At 43.7% G+C, this 16401-nt stretch overlaps 1 protein-coding gene across 1 annotated transcript in view; it reads right to left on the bottom strand.

Moving 5' to 3' along the window:
• The window catches only part of LOC132865838 (microfibril-associated glycoprotein 4-like), a 207017-nt gene that overhangs the window by 165863 nt on the left and 24753 nt on the right, over positions 1–16401 (bottom strand). The gene's annotated exons all lie outside the window — the stretch shown is intronic.

Here is a 16401-nt window from a genome sequence, read left to right as displayed (position 1 = left end):
TTTCTGAATTTTATTTATAATTACTTCACCAGTAGTCTAGTAAAGATACTATCTCAAAATGAAAGATAAATCAAACTGTTAACCCTGTTAGTTGCAAACTATTTGAAATTTTACACCAATGCTTGGGATACATCACACGTGCTACATATTTTTAAGTGAGGAATATGTGGCTGTATATGCTTAGATACCAGTAAGAATATATGGTCTAATAAAAATTTATCAAATGGATCAGTAGCAGTCAAAGCACCCTTAAACTTTACTATGCAGGTGCATCTAAAAAAATTTGAATATTATGAAAATTTTCTTTTTTTTTTGTAATTTAATTCAAAAAGGTAAACATTTATGTATTCTATATTCATTATATGTAAAGTGAAATATTTCAAGACACTTTTTTGTTTTAATTTTGATAATTATGGCTAATAACTCATGAAAATCAGAAATCCAATATCTCAAATTATTAGAATTTGCGGTCTAAGGTCTGTCAAAGGTCTAAGGTCTGTCAAAAAAGGATTTCCAATTCAGAAATCTCCAGATGGAAGAAGAAAGCACAAGATACTAAATGAGAAAAAAAATCTTAAATTCTACATGTAGATCCCAGATGAGTCCCCACAAAATAGGGTTTTTAATTGTCTGTACAGAAGAAGGCTGAATTGACAGAGTGGGCTCTAGGAATGTAGACCTCTGCCACCTATGAGATTCTGCCTCAGAGCTATGTGTGGGAGTATCATTCACTGACACAGACACAGCAGTTCAGAGATGTTTCTCCATGTATTGAAAAACAAACATGAGTATATTTCCACATTCAATAGTGTGCTATAGCTAAATGATTGGAAGATGCAATCTAAGAGTGTAGTGTAGCTATAGGATTGCAAGATGTGATTTATGAATCGAAGTTATTTGTGTATGACAGGGTCATGTGAACTGGTGATGAAGCATTACTTCACTGATCAGAATAATCTCATGGATACAGTGAGCAGATGTGTGAGCAAACATAAGTTTCAAGGATTTAACTAGAACTAGGTACAATAAGTAGCAATTAAATCAGCCTGTACCAGTTGCAAGCATGCAAAACAGATATTTCTATCAAGGCCCTCTTAGATCCTGAAAGGATCTGATGCACGCTTGATCACAGTAGATTTTCCTCATCTTTAAGTTTGAGATCTTGCAATGGTATGGCTATATAAGTGGCATTCACAAGTTGTGCCAGCATACAGGTCATAATTGGTTGTTATAAGAAAGCTAATATAAAAATTACTATATATGTTTGTGAAAAGGTGAGATGGGAAGAGGTCCCTTAAGGACTTCTTGATTGCTGAATTGGTCCTGTCAAAGTGTGAGAAGTCAACAGAGAGGGACAATGGAGGATACTTTTTCAGATGACTTGCATGTATCCACTGTGGCTGGGAGTCAGTGAGGACAGCTGTTCTTGTAAGCTGTTCTCCTTTAGTCTGTGCATTAATGCTCGATCACCTGGAAGAAATGGGTAAGTAGGTTTTTCTGTGGACAGAGGGAGACACACAGAGACATCACCATGTGCACTGTTTAAGTTCTCAATCAAAGTTTAATTGCCAACAATCATATCCACATCACCTGTAAATGAAACACCAATGTTACCTTTGGTCCAAAGGGTTGGGAATGGTTGGCCCATTTTTATCTCAAAAGGAGTCAGTTTGGATCTCGAATTGGGAGTCATTCTAATTTCACAAACAGGCCTAGAAATTCATATATTTTTTCACCAGCCAGCCGGACTAGTTACCTTCCAAAGTAACTAGCCAAACAGAAAATCAACTCGCCAAAATTTGTTCATGTATGAATTTTATTTCTGTCAAAAATAACACAAAAGACAGTAGTTACCATTGTTCATGACTAATGTGCATTTATTCCAAGACCCGAGTATTTTGATCCTGTTGTTAAATACATAAATGAGAACAACACAGAGCACCATAATATAATATCAACAAATAATAATATATTGGAAAACTTGGCAACTTGGTGTATGAGTATTGAAAACAAATATACTGACTATCATGACTATAGCACCCAAAATATGTCCAACATGCTTTCTGTATTTAACCGTTTATGAGAGAGAAAGCATTCGGAGCTTCATATTGACTAGGAATCAACTTGAAAACAATTAATTATTCCATAAAAATCATATCGCAGCCGAGGCCTACCCTGCTCCCACATTTGCTTATAAGTCCTTTGTCGTTTCTCCTTCTCGTACGCTTTATCGGCGGCCTTTTTCTCCTCTTCAGACCGAGGTCGCTTTGTCCCTGTCTCTGGTGGTTTCTGTACACCTTTCAGAAAATTCCACATCGCAACGTAGCTTTGTCAGATGTAGATGTAAACAACAAAAACAACACGTGTTTAAACGGGCGATAATGTGGCCACATCTATTGAATTTGATAACGTGATTATCGCGATATTCAACGAAATGCGTTATATGCAGGGGCGTAGCCATCATTTTAGAAGTGAGTGGGACAAATTGTTCAGAGGTCTATTGAGTGATTTATCATCCTCTCACATTCAATTGCACCTCTCCTTAGCAGCTAAAGAACCACATAACCACAAACAGCACAGCACCAGGGAACCGACTTTAATTCTTTAAAATGATATACTATCAAAATCTAAAGTCAAAATCTATAAATCTATAAAGTAAAATTTATAAAAAGAATTAAGAATAGTAGTAGTGACATACAGTAGCTAGTTATATTCTCTTCTCACCTGTGACCCTGCATAATCATCCCTGTTGGCCTCTGGTCCACTGTCTCCTCTCTCACCCTGCTCTTTCTATTGTGGCAATAAAGATTAAAAAATATGTGGAAAGCAACATTTTGAAATAGAATTAGGAATACAGTAATAATAATTAGCAAATTCATGCACTTTAAACTTTAACTACCACAAAAATAAATTAAATCTTTACAAAAATAACAGTCAAAGGAACACAAATACATTTATATTCTTATTTTCTACCCAGAAGTGAGTAATCTTAGAGTAGCCAAAATAGTAACGTTACTCAAGTAAGAGTATTGTTACTTTAGAATAATATTACTCAAGTAAAAGTAAAAAGTATTTTGCAACAAAACAACTCTTAAGAGTACAATTTATCCAAAAAGTTACTCAAGTAAATGTAACGGAGTAAATGTAACTAATTACTACCACCTCTAAGTTATCTAGCTAGCTTAACTAACTAAATTGACATCTGTTTATCATCTTTTAGCTAAACATTTATCTACATTCAACAGCATTACTCAACTTACACGGTTTGTTTGGAAAAAAACTGTCTAAAGTCTTTAGCCTCTTGGCTGGTTTGCTGAACATACAGAAGCGCTGCCCAGATCTGAATCACACCAAAGATACTCATACAATATTTTCTAAAGCGTCTCTAATCACACACGACAGTGGGGTTTGTTTGCCGCCTGAGATCCGCCTACTCATGATGCGTTTAGAGGCAGCTCGGAAAAACGCGTTTCCACATGTTAAAAATGAATTGAGTGGTTGTAATGGCTGTAAAAAAGTGTGGGGGACAGAGGGCACAAATACGGGAAGTGTCCCCCGTGTACCCTGTATCCGCTACGCCCATGGTTATATGCATGCGTAGTAGTGAAAAAACCAACAGCCTGACTCATACACGATATGATTCGGAATTCTTCGGTATTTTCCGTCCTGCCGATAAACACATCGATGAACACAGACACGGTACATGCTTAATATGTGGTGGCTTTAGTTGACGGTGTGTCTGAATCTTCGCTTCGTATTTTTTATTTTCAACTAGCCAGCCGGGCTGGCTAGTGACAGGGATTACCCGCCAAATGACAAATTAAGTCGCCTCGGGCGACCGGACCACCGCGAATTTCGAGCCCTGACAAAGAATGGACTGCAGAATCTCAAGTCCATCTCAGTTGCCTGAATCTGTAGAAAAGTTCTTACCATTTACCATCAAACTCTTTTTCTTTCAGGGTCACCACAGTGGATCTGTTCTGCATATTTGATTTGGCATAAGTTTTACACCAGATGCCCTTCCTGGTGCAACCCTTCCCATTCTATCCGGGTTTGGGACTGGCACTAAGTATGCACTCTCTCATACAACCCCCGTGGCTGGGTAGTTTACCTAATCTGCATGTCTTTGAACTGTGGGGAAAACCTGAGCCCCCATAAGAAACCCACACAGACATGGGAAAAACGTACCAATGGTAAATTGACGTTAGCAGGTGTGTTGTTAGGCTGAAAGTGCATTTTTTTTTTTTCAGAGACAGTATATTTTTCTTTCCGGTACGGCCAAATCTTTTAGTGGTACGCCGGACCGGCCAGGACCAGCTTACTTTCACCCCTGATGCTTATTACAGAGGGAAAGTGCATTCCACTGAGCTCTAGCACCAGGCCATTTCCGGGAAATAAGAGTTTGGGTCATGACAACAGCATGTGTATGCCAGCATCGGTTCGGAGGTTTCAGTTTCGAAAACTGTAAGAGGTAAGAGTAGAATAATATAAAGTACAGACACTTGGTATATTTTACTTTTGTGATTTTTAAATTGTTCATTTTTGGATTACACTTCATTTTTGTGGCTACTGCCTCATAGAGTAAATATATATGCTATATTTACTGTATGGACATGGGCTCAGAAAACTATTTTATTTATAAGCAGTAGCCACATGTACCCATAGGGTACCTATTTTTTCATGATGTCTTCCTTCATATTAATCATAAGTGCTACCGGGCAAGGTTTGTTTTGCCTGGAAACACTTGTTAATGCTTGAGAATGTGTAAATACAGTAAGTAAATACTTTAACTCACATAGATCTGGAACCAAATTAAGATTGACACTTGTTATACAGTACAGTTTATTTGGACTTTAGTGGGGGAGAGAGAGAGAGAGAGAGAGAGAGTGTGTGTGTATTCTTTTAAAATTGGTAGACTAGTTGAGAAAAAAAGAAAGAAAGAAAGAAAGAAAGAAAGAAAGAAAGAAAGAACTGGGATAAAACTGCAAATTCTTAAAGCCCCGAGTGTCTACTTTCATATGAGTCATTAATTACTACTGTGAAGCATTACATCACAGATAAATTCAGTGCTGTATGCAGGCACACCCAAAACAGGTGGATAATTCTCTGGTCAAAAGAACCACAGAAAAATCTGCTAAATTAATGGCATTTAGCAGAAGCTCTTATCCAGAGCAACGTACAACATACCCAGAGCAGTCTGGGGAGCAGTTGAGGGTTACATGCCTTGCTCAAGGGCACTTCAGCCATTCCTGCTGGTACTGGGAATAGAACCAGTGATCTTTTGGTCCTAACCTGCTTCTCTAACCATTAGACCATTCATTATAAATTATAAAAAGGACTAACCTGTCTCATTAACTACAAACTTCCCAACTATAACTGGATAAAAAGCACAATGTATCTTGCACTAATCATTTCTTAATGGCAAATTGCTCTTGTACAAGGCAAGGCAAGTTTATTTATATAGCACATTTCATACACAGTGGCAGTTCAATGTGCTTTACAGAAGTAAAAGCAAAACAGTAAACAATAGAGAATAAAATTACATAAAATAAATGGGAAGAAATAAAGTAATACAACACTTAAAAATATGCTGTTATTGGAAAATAAGCAACTTCATAGTGGTAACAGGAACTGTGTTTCATGCTGGGACACTGCTTCCTATCGTTGATTATTTTCCTGTAACATCACACTCATATGTTTTCATCCTTACTTATCTGCTTTATCATGGTCATGTTGAAAGTGGTATTAAATATTGTGATAATGGTTACTTTCATGATATCAACGAGATATCAGCTGTACTTTTTTCTTAGCTCTCCATGTTTGCTTTAACAGATGGAAATGAAGACTCGTGCCCCATCCTGGCATCTTACATCAGTATGGTTATGTAATGTATCATTTTATCTGTGTGTTTTAGCAGCAGTGTGCTTTCTTTTGAGTGCAAAATGATAGTCGCTGACTTGAATTTTGAGAAGATTGTTTCAGCCAGGGATTCATTTAAACATAAATTTTTAATAATTCCAATGACCCCGTCAGGACTTAGTTCAGGGTTGTTTTATGCTATTGTATGTCATGAGTACACTATGCAAGACAGGTTTATCAGTAATTTGTCAGATCTAAGAAATGTCAAGTCAAGTTTATTTTATAGCACTTTTAACAATAAACATTGTCACAAAGCAGCTTTACAGAATTTTAATGACTTTAAACATGAGCTAATTTTATCCCTAATCTATACCCAATGAGCAAGCCTGTAGCAACAGTCGCAAGGAAAAAACTCCCTCAGACGACATGAGGAAGAAACCTCGAGAGGAACCAGACTCAAGAGGGAACCCATCCTCATATGGGTGATAACAGACAACGTGATTATAACATTTTTAACAGTTTTAACATGAAGTCTGTTTTGTTGAAGTTATAAACTGTTCATTGATCGAAACTTGAGTGCAAAACTGTTCATGACAACTGCAGTCCTAAAGTTGGTAAGTCAACTGTAGTCCTCAGCCATAAAAGCATTACTGTAAGTGTCCAGAGCATCTTCCAAGTGTGACTTTCAACTGTCCATATGGGGCCATCCTCCACACAAGCGATGTGATGAGACTCCAGCCAGACACAGGGCATCAGGATGGATCAGGCAGGTCCGAGGAGCAGAAGAGGTTAGCATCTCAATCCCAGGATTGACGTAACTCAGAGGGACAGACGGGGGGGGGAACATAGGTTGTTAGGTATGTTCAATGTCACCTGATGAGTAGGAACAGTATACATTTTGCACTGAGCACAAGCAGGGACTCTGGCAAAACTAACTATGACAGCATAACTAAAAGGGGAGAGCCAGAAGGTAACACAGACATGAGGGAGCCCCAAGACATAAAGCAGCAGCCACTACACCATCAACAAACTCGAGTGAGCAAGTGAGTGGGGGACTGACAGCATCCATACATCCCAGTTTACCAAAACACTCTGTAACACTCAGCCTATTAAATTTTTGGCTGTGTTACGTTAAATGCACAAGCAGTTTTTTGCAATGAAAGCAATACTTAGCAGACACAAACAGATAATTTTAGTGAACAGTTGTCAGTACACTAAAATTATCTGTTTGTGTCTGCTAAGTATTGCTTTCATTGCAAAAAAAAAAACCTGCTTGTGCGTTTTTTTATTGAACAGTTGTCAGTACTCCCTCCTAGAACTGCCACCTTATTGTGGTGGAGGGGTTTGTGTGCTTGAATGATCCTAGGAGCTATGTTGTCGGGGGCATTATGCCCCTGTCAGGGTTTCCCAAGGCAGACAGGTCCTAGGTGACAGGCCAGACCAAGAGCAGTTCACCAAAACCCTTATGGAGAAACAGCCAAGGACCATGACGTCGCCCGGTATGGCACAGCCGGGGCCCCACCCTGGAGCCAAGCCCGGGGTTGGGGCCCGTATGCAAGTGCTTGGTGGCCGGGCCTTTGCTCATGGGGCCCAGCCGGGCTCAGCCCGAAGAGGTGACATGGGCCTGACCTCCTGTGGGTTCACCACCCACAGAGGTAGCAGAAGGGGACAGGTGCAGTGTGGAGTGGGTGGCAGTCGAAGGCAGGGGCCTCGACGACCTGATCCCCGGACACAGCAGCTAGCTGTTGGGACATGGAATGTCACTTCGCTGGGGGGGGAAAGAGCCTGAGCTTGTGCGGGAGGTTGAGAGGTACCGGCTAGAGATAGTCGGGCTCACCTACACGCACAGCTTGGGCTCTGGAACCCAGCTCCTCGAGAGGGGCTGGACTCTCCACTTCTCTGGAGTTGCCCATGGTGAGCGGCGGCGGGCTGGTGTGGGCTTGCTTATAGCTCCCCAGCTCAGCCACCATGTGTTGGAGTTTACCCCAGTGAACGAGAGGGTCGCCTCTCTGCGCCTTCGGATTGGGGAGAGGGCTCTTGCTGTTGTTTGTGCCTACGGGCCAAATAGCAGTATAGAGTACCCGACCTTCTTGGAGTCCCTGGGAGAGGTACTGAGGAGTGCTCAGACTGGGGACTCCATTGTGCTACTGGGGGACTTCAATGCTCACGTGGGCAACGACAGTGACACCTGGAGGGGCGTGGTTGGGAAGAACGGCCTCCCCGATCTGAACCCGAGTGGTGTTTTGTTATTGGACTTCTGTGCTAGTCACGGTTTGTCCATAACAAACACCATGTTCGAGCATAGGGGTGTCCATAAGTGCACGTGGCACCAGGACACCTTAGGTCGGAGGTTGATGATAGACTTTGTTGTCGTTTCATCTGATCTCCGGCCCTATGTCTTGGACACTCGGGTGAAGAGAGGGGCTGAGCTGTCAACTGATCACCATCTGGTGGTGAGTTGGATCCGCTGGCGGAGGAGGAAGCTGGATAGACCTGGCAGGCCCAAATGTATGTTATATATGAAGGAAAGGAAACACAGGACGAAACTAATAAATATGGGCGCTCAGCGAGCACCTCGGTGTGATCAGCTGTTCGTTTAGTGACAAAATGATGGAACTGTCAGTGCACGCTCAAAGGGAAACCTGTAGATGGCAGAAATGCAACATTGTGGATGCCAGCTTGCCGTAAAACCCAAAAGAAGAAGATGTTAAACCTGCGCACACGGACTTCCTCTGTCTGCTTGACTGCGCCAAGCGAGCGATTTCATGCACATTATTTGCTTTAATCCCCTCAAATAAAATAACTTCCCAGCCACAGAATGGCCTGATATTTTCTGAGATCTCATCTGATTATCTTGAGCCGCTTTATCCTGTTCTACAGGGTCGCAGGCAAGCTGGAACCTATCCCAGCTGACTACGGGCAAAAGGCGGGGTTCACCCTGGACAAGTCACCAGGTCATCACAGGGCTGACACATAGACACAGACAACCATTCACACTCACATTCACACCTACGGTCAATTTAGAGTCACCAGTTAACCTAACCTGCATGTCTTTGGACTGTGGGGGAAACCGGAGCACCCGGAGGAAACCCACGTGGACATGGGGAGAACATGCAAACTCCGCACAGAAAGGCCCTCGCCGGCCACGGGGCTCGAACCCGGACCTTCTTGCTGTGAGGTGACAACGCTAACCACTACACCACCGTGCTGCCCCACTTTAAGTTCATGTTACTTAGAAATGCATTTTACTATGGCTAAAAATTTAATTCACCATATTTAAAAAAGTGTGTAACCCAAAACCCGAAAGGAAAACATTAGCTTTGTTATTTTTATTGTTTATCCATTACTTTCATTTTTTAGAGTGATATATCATAGAGTGATATTATGTAGAGTGTGTTTTAGTCCAGTTAGTGAAAATGAGTCACTTATGAAATTGATTCTTTTGGTTTTTTTGGTGACAACATCGTCATGACACTCTTTCATTCATATTGGGGAGAAATACAACACTGGAAAAAGCCTGTACTACATTTTCTCATCACAGAAAATCACCCAAGCATTGAGAACATGAAGTCGGTGCTGAATAAATGATTAGATCATGATATAAATAACTAAATTACAGCCTTTTGTGTGTCTTGTGACATTTATTTTCTGAAAATCTCCAGAATGCATGGCAGTTTAGCAGCTCACAAAAATAAATCGACAAAAAAATAAAAATTCTGCAGCTCCAAAGGAAAAAACAAAACAGAAAGTTTGATTGACTTCCTACATTCAAAGCCATTCAGAGTCAAATGCCTTTTCACACAAGAGTTCACCTGACTCAGACACTCTCAGACCTGAGTGTGATTACTATCATACATATGGGTATGCTAAAGCACTCAGTCTCTTTCTATGAGGAAGTGAGAGTTTATTTATGAAGACTCTGAAATGTACCCTGAGCAGTTGTTCCCGTCATCTGGCAAAATCACATACATGATGGTTACGTTGCCAAGATTTCATGTGTGTTTGTGTAGAATTTATTACAGCAGCTATTCTGTAATCTCTGCAAAATATTATTGTTTGTGTAATAATCTAGTAAAATCAGATTTAAAAAAAGATACCAGGACATACATGCAAAGTATAACTGTGGATCATTAGTAGGGGAGAACAGGGTTGGTAGTCACACTTTTTACTTTTATTTGAATTCCTCCTAACCTATATCCTTAAAGTGCATATCCTGGACAAATTTCATTTTTTTTTTTTTAAATATATGAAAATATGTGGGCGGCACGGTGGTGTAGTGGTTAGCGCTGTCGCCTCACAGCAAGAAGATCCAGGTTCGAGCCCCGTGGCTGGCGAGGGCCTTTCTGTGCGGAGTTTGCATGTTCTCCCCGTGTCCGCGTGGGTTTCCTCCGGGTGCTCCGGTTTCCCCCACAGTCCAAAGACATGCAGGTTAGGTTAACTGGTGACTCTAAATTGAGCGTAGGTGTGAATGTGAGTGTGAATGGTTGTCTGTGTCTATGTGTCAGCCCTGTGATGACCTGGCGATTTGTCCAGGGTGAACCCCGCCTTTCACCCGTAGTCAGCTGGGATAGGCTCCAGCTTGCCTGCGACCCTGTAGAAGGATAAAGCGGCTAGAGATAATGAGATGAGATGAGATGAAAATATGTCCCTTTACACACTCATCCAGAAGGGTCATTTTGCACAAGGCCATCTGTCTACAGCAGAAAAAAAATAAAATAACAAAACACGTCTGGAAAAATCCCAAGGGAGTCTGGAGCCAGATTCGTGACATCACCTGCAGAACCGCCAGCAGGCTGCGAGAACTTGCACGGTTTCAGTGCACAGCCTGTGTAGACCAAGTTTAGCAGCTAGCGATTTTGCATTGAAATATGGAATTGTCACCTGAGCTCAATGTTACTTCACCTTTGGATGAAGAATATAATGAGATGTCAGAATTGGGGCTTCATCTGTTTGGATTTGATGATGATTCAAGTAGTGAAGACAACAGAGACAACACCGGGGATGTAAATAATACGGTCGTTTTCTCATGAACAAACCAGCGCTGATGTAGGATTCAGAAGGAGGCGTCCTGCATGTGACGTCATGAAAATCAATGTTTGCCGGGAAATCCAAATGCCAAGTTTTTTCAGAGGCAGACGAATTCGCCTTAAATGGCTTGATTTCAACTGAATTTTTCTGGTCTTGCGCAAGGTCAAAAAATTGCACAAAATGCAAAATGTGACAGATATTTGACCAAAGTTTAATATAAAATAGGAGAATTACATTGATCTTGCTCCTGAATTTACCCATGATATGCACTTTAATAGTGTCCCTTTCAATCTGTAATGGAAACCTACAGTGTCAGGTAGAAATAGAATATCCTTACTCTCCTTCAGCTTATTCTGTTTAAAAGATGTGTACTGTCATATATGTCTTGTGCTCTTGTGACAACCATCCCCATTGAGGGGTTGGTAGTCACACACTCTGGGGTTGGTTGTCCCTATGTTACTTTTAATGGGGAAAATAAAAAAGTGGAGTCATTATTAAAAATTGATTTTAAAAAGTTTATTTCAATGAAATGAAACAATCTAACAATATCCTGGATTGAGGAAACATTAACAGGAAAACAGAACAAAGAACAATTATTTTATCAATATTTCATTAGAGAAATAATACCCAAGAATGATAATGATAATAAACAATTCATCTGCAGCTGGACTGGGGTCAGAATTTGGATGGTCAGTCACACTGGCGGGAGCAAATGCTGACTCAGGGAACACCTCCCTGTTGAGGGGGTATATACCACTCACTCAGAAGCCGGACTGAATGTTGGCCATGATTACAGCAAGGGGGAAGGCTGCAGCCACAGTCTTTGGGATGTCATGAATGGTCATGGTTTTTCCTGGATTGCTCAACAGACAGGTAGCTGAGACAGTGTTGATGTGCCTCTTTAATGGGCCAAAGACAGACAAATCCAGGGGCTGCAGGTGGTGAGAGCAATGGGGGAGGGGGGAATGATAGCATCACATCCCCATTCTCTTTGGCATTGTTGAGTCCATCAACTGACAGGTGGAAATTGTGGTTGTCAAGGAGCAGGAGACATGGTCTTTCAATGCTGCACCTTGTGTGCACCACAAAATGTTTTAGAAACTCCACAAAATGCTCCTCTCCTTCATCCAGCCACTAGGATTAGCCCCTGCTGCACTTCCTTTGGGAGTGGAGTTTAGAAAATGTTCATAAAATTTGACCTGGGGGAAAATAAAATCGGGAGAAATATTGTTCCCCATGGCAGAGACAGCACAGGCAAGGGTGACCAGGGTTCCTCTCTCTGCAGATGTCAAAAACTCCACCTGCTTGTAGCCTTTCCTGGCTACCACCTTGTTGGGTTTGTGGACAGTGATAATACCAGTTCCGTCCATATTCCAGATGGACTGGGGCTCAAACTGATGTCTTGCCATCATTTTCACCAAGTTATCAAAGAACTGGCCAACATTGTGCTTATTAAAAGCACTGACATGGGCAATGCTGGTAGCCTCTGGGGTTCTGATTGAGAGGGATGGATGTCTCTTCAGAAAGCCAGAGAACCAGTCTGCCCCAGCTATTTCCTTCTCTGCCTGGTGTGTGCGGACAGGAACATCATTGTGAATAGCATATGTGTAGGCAAGTTTCCAAACTTCAATAGGAGAGAGGCTGAAATAAATGTCTGACACAGTCATTATGTATTCTACCAGCTGACTTTCCTGCTCCTCACTGAAAACTAAATGATTTTTCACATACCCTGCTGGGAGGGATGGGCAGATTGCATCTCCAGCAACCTCTGATGGACTTATTTTATTACAGTATCTTGCCAGTGTTCTGTAATTAATCTGAAATTCCTTCGCAGTGGCTCTGATGGTTTAGTTATGCAGCTTCACCTCTCTGACAGCCCTTAGCATTACCTCTAGCAGAGTCTGGCCTTGGTTTGTCTTCCTGACAAAATTTCTACCCATTTTTCTGTCTAAAAAGAAAAAAAAAGGAGTAGATATATCACACTATGCATGTCTATGCCAACAAAGGGGTTGGTTGTCTCATGTGACAACCAACCCTGAAGAGAATGTGACAACCATCCCCAACTGAGCTGTTTTGCTAATGCTAATGCTAGCATCCACCTGTTGTAACATCACATCTCATTATCTCTAGCCGCTTTATCCTGTTCTACAGGGTCGCAGGCAAGCTGTAGGCTATCCCAGCTGACTACAGGCGAAAGGCGGGGTACACCCTGGACAAGTCGCCAGGTCATCACAAGGCTGACACATAGACACAGACAACCATTCACACTCACATTCACACCTACGGTCAATTTAGAGTCACCAGTTAACCTAACCTGCATGTCTTTGGAATGTGGGGGAAACCAGAGCACCCGGAGGAAACCCACGCGGACACGGGGAGAACATGCAAACTCCGCACAGAAAGGCCCTCGCCGGCCACGGGGCTCGAACCTGGACCTTCTTGCTGTGAGGTGACAGAGCTAACCACTACACCACCGTGCCGCCCTTGTATAGTGCTTTTAACAATATACATTGTCCCAAAGCAGCTTTACAGAATCTGAATGACCCAAGACATGAGCCAATTTTATCCGTAATATATCCCCAATGAGCAAACCTGTGGCGATGGTGGCAAGGAAAAACTCCCCCAAATGGCACGAGGAAGAAACCTTGAGAAGAACCAGACCCAAAAAGGAACCAATCTTCACCTGGACAACAACAGACAACATGACTATAACATTAACAGTTTTAACATGAAGTCAATTTCACCGATGTTATAACTCTTCATTAATGGAAACTTGAGTGCAAAACTGTTCATGACAACCGCAGTCCCAAAGTTAGCAAGCCAACTGTAGTCATCAGCCACAAAAGCATTACTGTAAGTGTCCAGAGTGTCTTCCAAGTGTGACTTTTAACTGTCCTCATGGGGCCGTCCTCCACAGGAGCGATGTGATGAGACTCCAACCAGACATAGGGCATCAGGAGGGATCAGGCAGGTCTGAGGAGCAGAAGAGGTCAGCACCTCAATCCCAGGATTGGCATGTAACTTAGAGGGACAGATGGGTGGTGGGGCACAGGTTGTTAGGTATGGCCAATGTCACCTGAATAAGTAGGTACAGTGTACATTTTGCGCTGAGTACAAGCAGGGACTCCAGCAAAACTAACTATGACAGCATAACTAAAAGGAGAGAGCCAGAAGGTAACACAGGCATGAGGGAGCCCCGGGACATAAAGCAGCAGCCACTACACTGTCAACAAACTCGAGTGAGCAAGCGAGTGGGGGATTGACAGCATCCATACATCCCAGTTTACCAAAACATTCTATGTCTGAGAACCCTCCAGATCTACACCTTTACCTCATAAGCACCATTAAAGAAAGGCTTGACTAAACAGATATGTTTTCAGCCGAGACTTAAATGCTCAGACTGTGTCTGATTCTCGAACACTACTTGGAAGGCTGTTCCATAACTCTGGGGCTTTGTAAGAAAAGGCTCTGCCCCCTGATGTAGCCTTCACTATACGAGGTACCAGCAGATAGCCTGCACCTTTTGATCTAAGTAGGCGTGGTGGGTCATAAAGGACCAGAAGTTCGCTCAGGTAATGTGGTGCGAGACCATTCAGTGCTTTGAAGTTACATGGGTTAATGAGTTTGTCATGTTTCCATTTGGGTTATTTGGGGCCCCAGCAACATTTCAGTGGCTCATGAACAGAATCCTCCACCCATACAGTGCATATGCCTCTGTTTTTCTGGATGATATAATCTCGTCTTTCTCGTCTCGTCTTCTTCCGCTTTATCCGGGACCGGGTCGCGGAGGCAGCAGTCTAAGCAGGGAAGCCCAAACTTCCCTTTCCCCAGACACCTCGGCCAGCTCCTCGGGAAGAACACCGAGGCGTTCCCAGGCCAGCCGAGAGACATAGTCCCTCCAGCGTGTCCTGGGTCTTCCCCGGGGCCTCCTCCCGGGGGGACATGCCTGGAACACCTCCCCAGGGAGGCGTCCAGGAGGCATCCGAAAAAGATGCCCGAGCCACCTCAGCTGATTCCTCTCGATGTGGAGCAGCAGCGGCTCTACTCCGAGCTCCTCCCGAGTGACTGTGCTTCTCACCCTATCTCTAAGGGAGCGCCCAGCCACCCTGCGAAGGAAACTCATTTCGGCCGCTTGTATCCGCGATCTTGTCCTTTCGGTCATTACCCAAAGCTCATGACCATAGGTGAGAGTCGGAACGTAGATCGACCGGTAAATTGAGAGCTTCGCCTTTTGGCTCAGCTCCTTCTTCACCACAACGGACCGGTAAAGCGACCGCATCACTGCGGAGGCTGCACCGATCCGCCTGTCGATCTCACGCTCCATCCTTCCCTCACTCGTGAACAAGATCCCGAGATACTTAAACTCCTCCACTTGAGGCAGAACTTCTCCACCAACCTGGAGAGGGCAAGCCACCCTTTTCCGGTCAAGAACCATGGCCTCGGACTTGGAGGTGCTGATTCTCATCCCAGCCGCTTCACACTCGACTGCAAACCGTCCCAGTGCATGCTGAAGGTCCTGGTTTGAAGAAGCCAACAGGACAACATCATCCGCAAAAAGCAGAGATGAAATCCTGTGGTTCCCAAACAGGATTCCTTCTGGCCCCTGGCTGCGCCTAGAAATTCTGTCCATAAAAATTATGAACAGAACCGGTGACAAAGGGCAGCCCTGCCGGAGTCCAACATGCACTGGGAACAGGTCTGACTTACTGCCGGCAATGCGAACCAGACTCCTGCTCCGTTCGTACAGGGACCGGACAGCCCTTAGCAAAGAGCCCCGAACCCCATACTCCCGAAGCACCCCCCACAGAATACTACAGGGGACACGGTCGAATGCCTTCTCCAGATCCACAAAGCACATGTGGACTGGTTGGGCAAACTCCCATGAACCCTCGAGCACCCTATGAAGGGTATAGAGCTGGTCCAGTGTTCCGCGACCAGGACGAAAACCGCATTGTTCCTCCTGGATCCGAGGTTCGACTATTGGTCGAATTCTCCTCTCCAGTACCCTGGAGTAAACCTTCCCTGGGAGGCTGAGAAGTGTGATTCCCCTATAATTGGGGCACACTCTCCGGTCCCCTTTCTTAAAAAGAGGGACCACCACCCCAGTCTGCCACTCCAGAGGCACTGTCCCTGACTGCCACGCGATGTTGCAGAGGCGTGTCAACCAAGACAGCCCCACAACATCCAGAGACTTGAGATACTCAGGGCGGATCTCATCCACCCCCGGTGCCTTGCCACCGAGGAGCTTGCAAACCACCTCAGTGACTTCGGCTTGGGTAATGGACGAGTCCACCTCTGAGTCATCAGCCTCAGTCTCCTCAGTGGAAGACATGACGGTGGGATTGAGGAGATCCTCAAAGTATTCCTTCCACCGCCCGACAATGTCCCCAGTCGAGGTCAACAGCTCCCCACCCGCACTGTAAACAGTGTTGGCAGAGTACTGCTTCCCCCTCCTGAGGCGCCGGACGGTTTGCCAGAATTTCTTCGAGGCCGACCGATAGTCCTTCTCCATGG

The sequence above is a fragment of the Neoarius graeffei genome, chromosome 18 (genome assembly GCF_027579695.1).
Source record: "Neoarius graeffei isolate fNeoGra1 chromosome 18, fNeoGra1.pri, whole genome shotgun sequence".
Classification (NCBI taxonomy): Eukaryota; Metazoa; Chordata; class Actinopteri; order Siluriformes; family Ariidae; genus Neoarius; species Neoarius graeffei.
This window is presented reverse-complemented; position numbering and strand designations above follow the sequence as displayed.